The 13,183-nt window shown below is 47.8% G+C and overlaps 1 long non-coding RNA gene across 1 annotated transcript in view; it reads right to left on the reverse strand.

Annotated features, from left to right (window-relative positions):
* LOC311229991 overlaps nucleotides 1-4,238 on the reverse strand; it is a 43,125-nt gene extending 38,887 nt beyond the window's left edge. Inside the window, exon 1 of the long non-coding RNA XR_014619768.1 lies at nucleotides 4,048-4,238. This is a non-coding gene — a long non-coding RNA (uncharacterized lncRNA). The remainder of the gene's footprint in view (nucleotides 1-4,047) is intronic.
* Nucleotides 4,239-13,183: the final 8,945 nt, after the last annotated feature.

Here is a 13,183-nt window from a genome sequence, read left to right on the forward strand (position 1 = left end):
CTGTAAGCAGAATACAAGTCATATTAATATAGTGTTCTTCCCCCTTTTTACTGTATAAGAAAGAATAGAAAACGCATTGCAATGACACTATAGTGGACAGACTATGTATATGATGGGATTCAAGTTCATGTATTGAAAGGCAGGCTATCATACATGCAGTGAGATTCATTGTTCTTGTATATGCTCTCGTATTATATTGTTTATATAGGCTACCCAATACTGACGTCAAAATAGATTGTAGTATGCCTCTAGAAATCATATGCAGCAGGTAGAAAATTGACGGGAGATCCATCGCGATTTGGAATAAAATTGAGGAGAACTTTAATCCATGGGGTATTAATCAAACAACACGGGAAAAGGCAGTCATATTCCAGCGCGGTCTTTATTAGCCGACAACAAAATAGATGCATCTAAAAATCATATAGCCAATCGAACACAACTAATAAAGGCATTCATATTACAAGCACGGTTATAATGACACACAACCAACGCCAAACAGTGGTCAACGAACGGTCTTTATTAGTATTTTGAGCTGTCCAGGCAGAATTGCAGCAATGGTCTTAGGGAGCCGTTGATATCTGACATCACCGTTTACAAGTCCGCCTTTTATTTATCCCATAAATCATAATACGCGATAGTGTCTTCTTGGTTCGACAGCAGTGAATTCTCCGTGGAGTTTCTCGGAGTCCCGCTCGGGTCGGTCCATTATTTCACATCCCATGGGGGGTGTTTCCTCATTTTCATGACCATATATGGATAATCATGCACGAGCATTGACGGTAGAACAAAGTGGTATTCATCAACACGGAGGACCATAGAGCCTGCGTACGCACGTGTGATGAATGCCGACTTCCCTGTGCGTGCGCTAGTTCTACATTCCGTGCTTACGTGTGGAAGTAGGTCAAGTTCAAAGTCCACGTTGATGCATGAGGGCCCAGGTCCTTTTGTCCTCTCACCAGGTCCTTTTGTCCTTTCACCAGGACCGTTTGTCCTCTCACCAGGTCCTCTTGTCCTCTCACCAGGACCTTTTGTCCTCTCACCAGGCCCTTTTCTCCTCTCGCCAGGACCTTGTGTCCTCTCGCCAGGACCTTTTGTCCTCTCACCAGGTCCTCTTGTCCTCTCACCAGGTCCTCTTGTCCTCTCACCAGGTCCTTTTGTCCTCTCACCAGGACCTTTTGTCCTCTCACCAGGCCCTTTTGTCCTCTCACCAGGCCCTTTGTCCTCTCACCAGGTCCTTTTGTCCTCTCACCAGGTCCTTTTGTCCTCTCACCAGGCCCTTTTGTCCTCTCACCAGGTCCTTTTGTCCTCTCACCAGGCCTTTTGTCCTCTCACCAGGTCCTTTTGTCCTCTCACCAGGTCCTTTTGTCCTCTCACCAGGTCCTTTTGTCCTCTCACCAGGCCCTTTTGTCCTCTCACCAGGACCTTTTGTCCTCTCACCAGGACCTTTTGTCCTCTCACCAGGTCCTTTTGTCCTCTCACCAGGCCCTTTTGTCCTCTCACCAGGTCCTTTTGTCCTCTCACCAGGTCCTTTTGTCCTCTCACCAGGACCTTTTGTCCTCTCACCAGGTCCTTTTGTCCTCTCACCAGGCCCTTTTGTCCTCTCACCAGGACCTTTTGTCCTCTCACCAGGCCCTTTTGTTCTCTCACCAGGCCCTTTGTCCTCTCACCAGGACCTGTTGTCCTCTCACCAGGACCTTTTGTCCTCTCACCAGGCCTTTTGTCCTCTCACCAGGCCCTTGTGTTCTCTCACCAGGCCCTTTGTCCTCTCACCAGGACCTGTTGTCCTCTCACCAGGTCCTTTTGTCCTCTCACCAGGCCCTTTTGTCCTCTCACCAGGACCTTTTGTCCTCTCACCAGGTCCTTTTGTCCTCTCACCAGGTCCTTTTGTCCTCTCACCAGGCCCTTGTGTCCTCTCACCAGGCCTTTTGTCCTCTCACCAGGACCTTTTGTCCTCTCACCAGGCCCTTTTGTTCTCTCACCAGGCCCTTTGTCCTCTCACCAGGACCTTTTGTCCTCTCACCAGGACCTGTTGTCCTCTCACCAGGTCCTTTTGTCCTCTCACCAGGCCCTTTTGTCCTCTCACCAGGACCTTTTGTCCTCTCACCAGGTCCTTTTGTCCTCTCACCAGGTCCTTTTGTCCTCTCACCAGGCCCTTGTGTCCTCTCACCAGGCCTTTTGTCCTCTCACCAGGTCCTTTTGTCCTCTCACCAGGCCCTTTTGTCCTCTCACCAGGACCTTTTGTCCTCTCACCAGGCCCTTTTGTCCTCTCGCCAGGACCTTTTGTCCTCTCACCAGGACCTTTTGTCCTCTCACCAGGCCCTTTTGTCCTCTCACCAGGACCTTTTGTCCTCTCACCAGGTCCTTTTGTCCTCTCACCAGGTCCTTTTGTCCTCTCACCAGGACCTTTTGTCCTCTCACCAGGCCCTTTTGTCCCGTGTCTCTGATCTGTTCAGACCTTATACTAAACTTCTAGTACTTCTACTGAAAAGATTTAAAGCTTTTTAAAGCTATATCCACATCTGTACATACCTGCATATAATCCTTTTTACACATCTGTAGATACTATTATATCTGTACATATCCCTTACCTACTCTTACTAGTTACACTGCTGGCCAGTATGACTTACTAACATAGTGTCTTTATACCTGTATCACTGTACATCATAATACTACAACTCTGTACATACATCTGATTAGCATTTCGCACTATTATCCAGTAGTACTCATTTATATACTTTATACCCAGTTTAATCACCTGTACATTGTATATCACTGTTGCACTTTACTGTTACATTTGCACTCTGGTTGGATGCCAAGCTTCTTTTAGTACTGTACTTGTGCCGCATGATGACAATACATTTGCAAAACAGATGTAATATCTGTGTCTCATGCCTCCTCTCATGTCTGACGTGTCACACATGGCTCTCCGGGTTGGATTTCAGTATTTGGCAGGTTCTCTGGGTAACAACAGTCCGTCTGCTTTCCGCCTCAGTGTGGGTCTGATATCCAACACCGGCACTGGCGCCGATCCAGTGGAAACCAGACCCTGGATCAGCCGGCGCCCCCTACCTGGTGCCCACACCGGCGTGTGTAACTAATGCAGTGGTTCTCAAACTACGGGTCGCGACCCAACGCATTGGCAAGAACATTTTTTAAATGTATTTATTATTCTTATTTTTTTTTATGTTCTGGCAACATATTTTGGCTAAATATGCCTAAACATGTGTATTGATAACATGTAATAAAACGTTATATAATAAATATGCATGATCAAGTTCAACACTGTGTGCTTTTATTTTGATATTCCTTAATTCCATCTTGAAATTACGCGATACATTAAGTGTGGGGTCCCCAAAAAAAAGAAATAAAATGGGTCGTGGTATGAAAAGGTTTGAGAACCCCTGGACTAGCCGGCGGGCCCTAACTGGTGCAGACACCGGCGTGTGTGACTAATGGAAGCAGAACCAACAGGACCACCAATAGTGTCTTCCCCTCCTCAGCTGTCAGACTTCTGAATCAAAACTCGACTTAGCCCACTGCACCTCACTGTATACCTGTGTAGATATATAGCCATAGCTTATGTAGACTTTATTTTAATGATTCTTTTAAGTATTATCTTTTATTCTCACCATTGCACATTGTGCCATTGCACCTTACTGTACAGTTTAATTTATATGTGTCTTATATTGCAACTGACTGCTTATTGTCACATCGTGGTTGGACTGTCTTGTACTGTGTAATGACAATACGGTGAATCTAATCTAATCTAATCTAATCGAATCTAATCTACCTGGTGCCGACACCGGCGTATGTGACGGGTCCTACTAATCACCACAAAGTACCAGAAAATACCCCAAAGTACCACAAAATACCCCAAAGTACCACAAAATACCCCAAAGTATACCCCAAAATACAGAAAGTATACCCCAAAATACCCCCAAAGTACCCCAAAATACTTTGGGGTATTTTCTGGTACTTTGTGGTAATTAGTAGGACCCTGTGTGACTAATGGAAGCCAGACCCTGGATCAGCCGGCGCCCCCCCTACCTGGTGCGCAGGAGTGCCTGTCCGGCTGCAGGGTGTAGCCGGCGTGGCAGCTGCAGCGGTACGAGCCCCAGGTGTTGGAGCAGGTGTGCTGGCAGAGCTGCCCCTGGTGGGCCTGGCACTCGTCCACATCACCCGGCTCCTCCACGGAGTTGGCGTCGATGGAGAACGCCTGCTTGGGGAACTTGCTGTCTGAGACTGGAGGATGGAGAGATGGAGAGGAGAGGAGAGGGGGGGGGGGGGAGTGAGGAGAGGAGAGAGAGAGTGAGGAGAGGAGAGGAGAGGAGAGAGAGGGGGAAAGAAGGAGAGAGATAGAGAGAGTGAGAGAGCGTGAGTGAGAGAGAGGGAGAGAGAGAGAGAGGGAGAGGAGGGGAGAGGAGAGAGAGGGGGATGAGGGGAGAGGAGAGAGAGGGGGAAAGAAGGAGAGAGACAGAGAGAGTGAGAGAGTGTGAGTGAGAGAGAGGGAGAGAGAGGGAGATGAGGGGAGAGGAGAGAGAGGGGGACAGAAGGAGAGAGATAGAGAGAGTGAGAGAGTGTGAGTGAGAGAGAGGAGGGAGAGAGAGAGAGAGAGAGAGAGAGAGAGAGAGAGAGAGAGAGAGAGAGAGAGAGAGAGAGAGAGAGAGAGAGAGAGAGAGAGAGAGAGAGAGAGAGAGAGAGAGAGAGAGGGAGAGGAAAGGAGAGGAGAGAGAGGGGGAAAGAAGGAGAGAGATAGAGAGGGTGAGATAGTGTGAGTGAGAGAGAGGAGAGAGAGAGGGAGAGGAGAGGAGAGGAGAGGAGAGAGGGGGAAAGAAGGAGAGAGATAGAGAGAGTGAGAGAGCGTGAGTGAGAGAGAGGGAGAGGAGGGGAGAGGAGAGAGAGGGGGACAGAAGGAGAGAGATAGAGAGAGTGAGAGAGTGTGAGTGAGAGAGAGGGAGAGATAGAGAGAGGGAGAGGAAAGGAGAGGAGAGAGAGGGGGAAAGAAGGAGAGAGATAGAGAGAGTGAGATAGTGTGAGTGAGAGAGAGGGAGAGAGAGAGGGAGAGGAGAGGAGAGGAGAGGAGAGAGGGGGAAAGAAGGAGAGAGATAGAGAGAGTGAGAGAGTGTGAGTGAGAGAGAGGGAGAGGAGGGGAGAGGAGAGAGAGGGGGAAAGAAGGAGAGAGATAGAGAGAGTGAGAGTGTGAGTGAGAGAGAGGGAGAGAGAGAGAGGGAGAGGAGAGAGAGAGGGGGAAAGAAGGAGAGAGATAGAGAGAGTGAGAGAGTGTGAGTGAGAGAGAGGGAGAGGAGGGGAGAGGAGAGAGAGGGGGAAAGAAGGAGAGAGATAGAGAGAGTGAGAGTGTGAGTGAGAGAGAGGGAGAGAGAGAGAGGGAGAGGAGAGAGAGAGGGGGAAAGAAGGAGAGAGATAGAGAGAGTGTGAGTGAGAGAGAGAAAGAGAGAGAGGGAGAGTGTGAGTGAGACAAAGAGAGAAAGACAGAGAGAAGGAGAAGAAGAGAGAGAAAGCGAGGGAGATAGAAAGAGGGAGAGAGAAAGAGCGAGAGAGCAAGAGAGCAAGAGAGAAAGGAGAATCAGGAAGAGAGAGAAAGATATGGAAAGAAAGAGAGGAAGAGAGAAAGATATATATATATATAGAGAGAGAGAGAGAGAGAGAAAAAAAGAAAAGGAGAGAGAGACAAAGAAAGAGACAAAGAAAAAAAAGAGAGGTTTTGAGGGCTGTCTATTGACGAGACCGCGACAGACCGTTGCTCTGAACCACCCTGCATGCATTGCTTACCTCATGGAAGTGGCTCAAACACAAGACATGACACATCTGCTCTTTGTTACTCACAGCAGCTGGTTCAATTACCCCCCCCCCCCCCCCCCCCCCCCCCCCCAACACCACTCAGTCAGTCAGTTATCACTTTAGTTCAACATCACGCCAGCAGCCTGAGTGCCACGCCGAAACCAACTCGAGTAGAACCCCTAAAATACTTGAGCACCGGGAGAGAGGCAGTTTCCACACCTGGCACCGAGATCAGAGCGGCACAGCCGCGAACGCAGCGCGGAGACGCGCCGAGATCCGAGCGCTCGGAAAACCACGTCCGGAGGGGCGGTCTGGTATGGACCACATGTGGGCCGCGTTCTTGTTAGCAGTGCGTAGCCGGAACGCGTTGCCCCCGGACCACATCACACACACACAAAACCCTTCATACTTGATCATTCTTTTTTGCACATAATGGCAAATGGCTGCATTCATATAGAGCGTTTTTTTATCCAAAGCGCTTTACAATTTGTTCCTCAAATCACATTCACACACCCATGGCGGAGAGGCGACCATGCAAGGTGCCAACCTGCTCATCGGGAGCATTTAGGGGTTAACACTAGCACAGCCGACAAGGGGTCACATGACCGCTAGGCATTTTCAATAAATGTATCCTCGTCACTCGGTCGAGCTCCAGCTCTGTCACTCAATGACTTTTCCTAAAAGTACCCGTTTTATCTGCAGCACGGTTTCTGACATTTCAAAATGACTTCAGGAAAATGGAATTAGAACCTTATTCCACATAATGGGCCGTTGGAACAGACGAAAGTCACAGCACTTTGCGAGCATCTAGCACAGGGGTGGCCAACCCGTGGCTCGCGAGCCGCATGCGGCTCTTTGCCCGTCAATGTGTGGCTCTACCATCCAAAAAAATTATAATTATAATTATAATATACATTTTTTATAAATTTTTATGTCACTCAAACCTACATTTCATTGTGGTAAACCTCATATTTTTATATTCAGAGGTAATTATATAGTTTACACTGTTTATTTTTCTCATATTTCTCATATAAGCTGTCGGGTCATGTGACCCGTTCCCGGCGGGAATCAGTTGCATTTTCTCCATGGCTGTGCCGGTGTTAAGTGTCTTGCTCAAGGACACATCGACACGCCGTCCCCCGGGATGAGCAGGAATCGAACCGGGAACCTCCGGATTGCCAGACGACTGCTCTACCTCCCGAGCCACCCCACCGTCGCCCCCTCATGGCCATGGGAGGAGAACACCTCACTGATGTAAATTGCAGGCAAGCAGAGATATGCTATTTTAGGCCTAAATCAATATAGACTACACTCTACAACCTTTTATTCACTCCTGAACTCTGGTAGGGCTTATATTACGTTTTCTAATGCTGATAAATAACATAAAGGGCGTTGTTTTGTAATAATGATCAGATAACACCAAATAAAGATGTCAGGTTGAGAACACTATTTATGCATATTCTCCTATTATTGAATTGAATTGAGTTATATTTCCTACTTATTGAATTATGACCGTTATGTTTTGACTGGTAGCTGAAGTCATGCCATAAACACACGTAAATCCGTAAATCCGTCATCGCTGCAGAGACTAGCTGGAGAGACCCTGGTCATCCTTCTGTTGCTTGGAAATGCAATTTCTGATAATTCAAACGCTCTGTATTGTATCTGAATTTCTCTTCTCTCCATCCAAATTGTATCTGTCCCCCACAGGTGCTGGCAATCTATCTATCCATCCATCCATCCATCCATCCATCCATCCATCCATCCATCCATCCATCCATCCATCCATCCATCCATCCATCCATCCATCCATCCATCCATCCATCCATCCATCCATCCATCCATCCATCCATCCATCCATCCATCCATCTATCCATCTATCCATCTATCCATCTATCTATCTATCTATCTATCTATCTATCTATCTATCTATCTATCTATCTATCTATCTATCTATCTATCTATCTATCTATCTCTATATTTTTCACAGAGTTTTTAGGCTATAGCCAATGGAAATGCTAGAAATGGTCACATGGGCTGGGAGAACCAATGGGAAATTCCTATTATTTCTCTATGCTCCAGTGCACTCTGACGGCAGATTGGGCCGTCAGACTGACGCACGCTGCTCACACGTAACGGAGGAAAGAGAGGCGCTTGTCCCTGGTTTTATAATAAAATGGCAAAAGGACTAAGAGGCATAATGTTCAACAAGCACTGGAACTTGTTGTAGATGTTGAGGATGATCCAGATCATATAAATGAAAAGGACTCTGAGCCAAAATGCTGGGACAGTGATGATGACAATCATTTGATGCGTTTGAAGCTATGGTTTGAAGTGGTCTGACAACTATATTCATGTGTGTAACTATGGTATTTTGGATAAGATGCTGCGGGTCCAGATGGTATAACAGGACGCATACTTAAGTCCTGTGCAAACCAGCTTGCCCCGGTGTTCACCGCCATATATAATCAATCCCTGGCGGAGTCGGTGGTCCCTGCCTGCTTCAAGATGTCTACCATCATCCCTGTACCGAAGAAACCCTCCCCAACATGCCCAAATGACTACAGACCGGTGGCACTCACCTCTGTGGTCATGAAATGTTTCGAGAGGCTGGTCAAGGACCACATTTGTGCCTCTCTCCCCAGTGATATGGACCCTATGCAATTTGCATACAGGACAAACAGGTCCACCGATGACGCGGTCTCCCAGGTACTGCACAGCACTCTCTCTCACCTTGACCGTCAGAAGGGGGGCTATGTGAGACTGTTGTTCATTGACTACAGCTCAGCGTTCAACACCATAGTCCCCACCAGACTGGTGGACAAGCTGATCGAGCTAGGTCTGAGCTCCGCCCTGAGCGCCTGGGTACTGGACTTTCTGAGTGAAAGACCCCAGGCGGTCAGGGTGGGGGGTCAGACCTCCAACACCATCACCCTGAGCATCGGGTCCCCCCAGGGCTGTGTTTAAGCCCCCTGCTGTACTCACTCTACACACACGATTGTGTGGCCAAGTTCAGCTCCAACTCCATAGTGAAGTTCGCAGACGACACGGTGGTGGTGGGGCTGATCTCGGACAACGACGAGAAGGCCTACCGGGAGGAGGTTGAGGTACTGGAAAGCTGGTGCCAGGACAACAGCCTGCTCCTGAACATTGGTAAAACCAAGGAGCTGATCGTGGATTATAGGAGAGGACAGCAGGAGACACACACACCACTGATGATTAACGGGGCTACCGTGGACAGGGTGAGCAGCTTCAAGTACCTGGGGGTCCACATCTCAGAGGATCTGACATGGTCAACACACATAGACACAGTAGTAAAGAAAGCGAAGCAGCGCCTCTACCACCTGAGACAGTTAAGGAAGTTCAGAGTATCGGGGAAGATACTCCAGTCCTTCTACTCCGGAGCTGTAGAGAGCATCTTGACTGGAAACATCACTGCCTGGTATGGAAACAGCACGGCACAAGACAAGAAGGCCCTACAGAGAGTGGTGCGCTCAGCCGAGCGTACCACGGGTATTGTGCTACCTCCCCTGCAGGCTCTATACAACAAGAGGTGCAAATCCAGAGCCTGCAGGATAATGAAAGACCCCCACCACCCCAATAACAGCCTGTTCCAGCTGCTGAGGTCAGGCAGACGCCTGCGAACCCCAGCTACTAGGACGGAGAGGCTTAGGCTAAGCTTCTTCCCCCAGGCCATCAGAGCCTTGAACAATGAACATTGAGAGACACAGAAACTGAACTATCCACACACAAGCACACACAAGCACATACACGACACGCACGCTGAGCACGCTCACACACTAGCAGCCACTTTAACACTCATGCCGCACATACGCACACTTATGGCCAGAGGAAAGGCCACTTTAAATTAGTATAACATCAGGAACAGTGTATTGCACTACTAAAGCTACCTAGCATGTCCTATATGCTCTGTAAATACTATGTACAGATACCGAGATGGCACACCATGTACCTGTTTATTGCACTGTTGTTTTTTACTGGATTCTATTAATATGTTGTACCACTGTATTTTTATTGGATTCTATTATATGTTGTACCACTGTATTGCACATCGTCGCGGGCAAGACCAGCCGCATTTCATTGTATACCTGTATGCCGTGACAATTAAAACTCTTGACTTGACTTGACTTGAAGATGCAGAGAGGGACATTGATAGGAGCCCACAACAGAAAAGGAGGAGAGCTAGGTATATGATGGAGGAGGGTTTTGTGTGTGCGGGTAATAATTCCCTGGTAAACTATGGTGTTATTCAACAAAACACAAGGTTTTTTCACTGGGCGTTTAAAAAAATGTAAAATGTTGCTCACACAAAGGTAATGTATGATGGTGACTTTAAACTGCACCAGAAATAAAGGGTAGGTTCCCCTGAATCATAAAAGATATAACACTTGATACTGTCTCAAAAGATAAACTCAGAATTGGCAAATATATAACACTATGAACCTTTGTCTATGTAGGCGAGGTGTCTGCTAATATCCACATTGACAATATGGAGGGAGAATATCGAGTATAGCCCGTTCCTATATTACACGTGCAAATAGCACTGTTGTGTCCGGATCATCCTGCCTCATTATTCATTTAAAAAGTCAAGGTAGTTCATCAGTTCAATGGCATGTGGGATGAAAGACGTCTTAAATATGATTTTGGGGGGGCTAGGGGAACTCTATAGCGCCTTCCAGATGGGAGCTCGTCACTCGCCATGAAGGGCAATTGTTATAATAATAATATAACATAACTCAAACCATTGTGTTTGTGGTTCCCCTATAACTTTACTGGCCATGTTAACGATCCTTGCCAGTTTGTTCTTATTCTTGGAGAGAGAGAGAGAAAGAGGAAAGGGAAGATAGGGAGACAGAGAAAGAGAAATAAAGATAGAAAGAGACAGAGACAGAGAGGAAGATGGAGAGAGAAAGAGAAAGAAAGAGAGTGGGAGAGAAAGAAAGAAAGAGACAGAAAGAGAGAGAGAGGAAGATGGAGAGGGACAGATAAAGATGAAAAGAAAGAGAGAGAGAGAGAGAGAGAGAGAGAGACAGAGAGGAAGATGGAGAGAGAGAGAGAGAGAGAGAGAGAGAGAGAGAGAGAGAGAGAGAGAGAGAGAGAGAGAGAGAGAGAGAGAGAGAGAGAGAGAGAGAGAGAGAGAGGGAGAGAGAGAGGGAGGGAGGTCTCATAATGAACTGGCCGTCGGGTTATTAAAGTGCGATGCTCCTCCATTCTCACGGCGGGGAAGCGTTTTAAAAAGTTGCGTCGTCTCTCTAAACGACAGGGCTTTCGGGGGTAACGTTGTAAGTGGTAATGAAAACACCGCTTGCGCTCCATTACATTATCTAATCCGCACGTGTCGTTAGTAGCCGCCGCAGGCCTTAAGTGTTTATTTGCATAATATGGAGCGGAGACGTGAGGTCTGATCACAAGTGGTCGCACTTGAGACGCATGTGGCGGCGCGTTCCGACGTCAGGCGTGACAAGAAGACAGCCGTCCCGCTTGTGATCCGCAGGCGCTGTGAGTGGTGTTTTCTTGTTAACCCTTTCACTACCACACTACCAAAATGGGTTAACCCTTTCACTGCGACGATACAGAAGGTTAACCCTTTCACTGCCACACGACAAAGGGTTAACCCGTTCACTACCACACACTACAGAAGGTTAACCCTTAACTATCACACTACAGATGGTTAACTAGTCTGTAGTGTGATAGTAAAGGGTTAACCTTCTGTAGTGTGTGGTAGTGACAGGGTTAAAATCAATGTTAAATAGCTCTACATTCTGACAGCCATCACTGATATATAGTGTCTGGTCAGTAACATGGGTCTCCCAGTCCCTCCACTCTGCAGTAAACACAGCCATCACTGATATAGAGTGTCTGGTCAGTAACATGGGTCTCCCAGTCCCTCCACTCTGCAGTAAACACAGCCATCACTGATATAGAGTGTCTGGTCAGTAACATGGGTCTCCCAGTCCCTGCACTCTGCAGTAAACAGTCATCACTGATATAGAGTGTCTGGTCAGTAACATGGGTCTCCCAGTCCCTCCACTCTGCAGTAAACAGTCATCACTGATATAGAGTGTCTGGTCAGTAACATGGGTCTCCCAGTCCCTCCACTCTGCAGTAAACAGTCATCACTGATATAGAGTGTCTGGTCAGTAACATGGGTCTCTCAGTCCCTCCACTCTGCAGTAAACAGCCATCACTGATATAGAGTGTCTGGTCAGTAACATGGGTCTCCCAGTCCCTCCACTCTGCAGTAAACAGCCATCACTGATATAGAGTGTCTGGTCAGTAACATGGGTCTCCCAGTCCCTCCATTCTGCAGTAAACAGCCATCACTGATATAGAGTGTCTGGTCAGTAACATGGGTCTCCCAGTCCCTCCACTCTGCAGTAAACAGACATCACTGATATAGAGTGTCTGGTCAGTAACATGGGTCTCTCAGTCCCTCCACTCTGCAGTAAACAGCCATCACTGATATAGAGTGTCTGGTCAGTAACATGGGTCTCCTAGTCCCACCACTCTGCAGTAAACAGACATCACTGATATAGAGTGTCTGGTCAGTAACATGGGTCTCCCAGTCCCTGCACTCTGCAGTAAACAGCCATCACTGATATATAGTGTCTGGTCAGTAACATGGATCTCTCAGTCCCTCCACTCTGCAGTAAACAGCCATCACTGATATAGAGTGTCTGGTCAGTAACATGGGTCTCCCAGTCCCTCCTGCTCTGCAGTAAACAGCATCACTGATATATAGTGTCTGGTCAGTAACATGGGTCTCCCAGTCCCTCCACTCTGCAGTAAACAGCATCACTGATATAGAGTGTCTGGTCAGTAACATGGGTCTCTCAGTCCCTCCTGCTCTGCAGTAAACAGCCATCACTGATATAGAGTGTCTGGTCAGTAACATGGGTCTCCCAGTCCCTCCACTCTGCAGTAAACAGCCATCACTGATATAGAGTGTCTGGTCAGTAACATGGGTCTCCCAGTCCCTCCACTCTGCAGTAAACAGCCATCACTGATATAGAGTGTCTGGTCAGTAACATGGGTCTCCCCAGTCCCTCCACTCTGCAGTAAACAGCCATCACTGATATAGAGTGTCTGGTCAGTAACATGGGTCTCCCAGTCCCTCCACTCTGCAGTAAACAGCCATCACTGATATAGAGGTCTGGTCAGTAACATGGGTCTCCCAGTCCCTCCACTATGCAGTAAACAGCCATCACTGATATAGAGTGTCTGGTCAGTAACATGGGTCTCCCAGTCCCTCCGCTCTGCAGTAAACAGCCATCACTGATATAGAGTGTCTGGTCAGTAACATGGGTCTCCCAGTCCCTCCGCTCTGCAGTAAACAGCCATCACTGATATAGAGTGTCTGGTC

This window comes from Notolepis coatsorum, assembly GCF_963971535.1.
Source record: "Notolepis coatsorum genome assembly, chromosome: 6".
NCBI lineage: Eukaryota > Metazoa > Chordata > Actinopteri > Aulopiformes > Paralepididae > Notolepis > Notolepis coatsorum.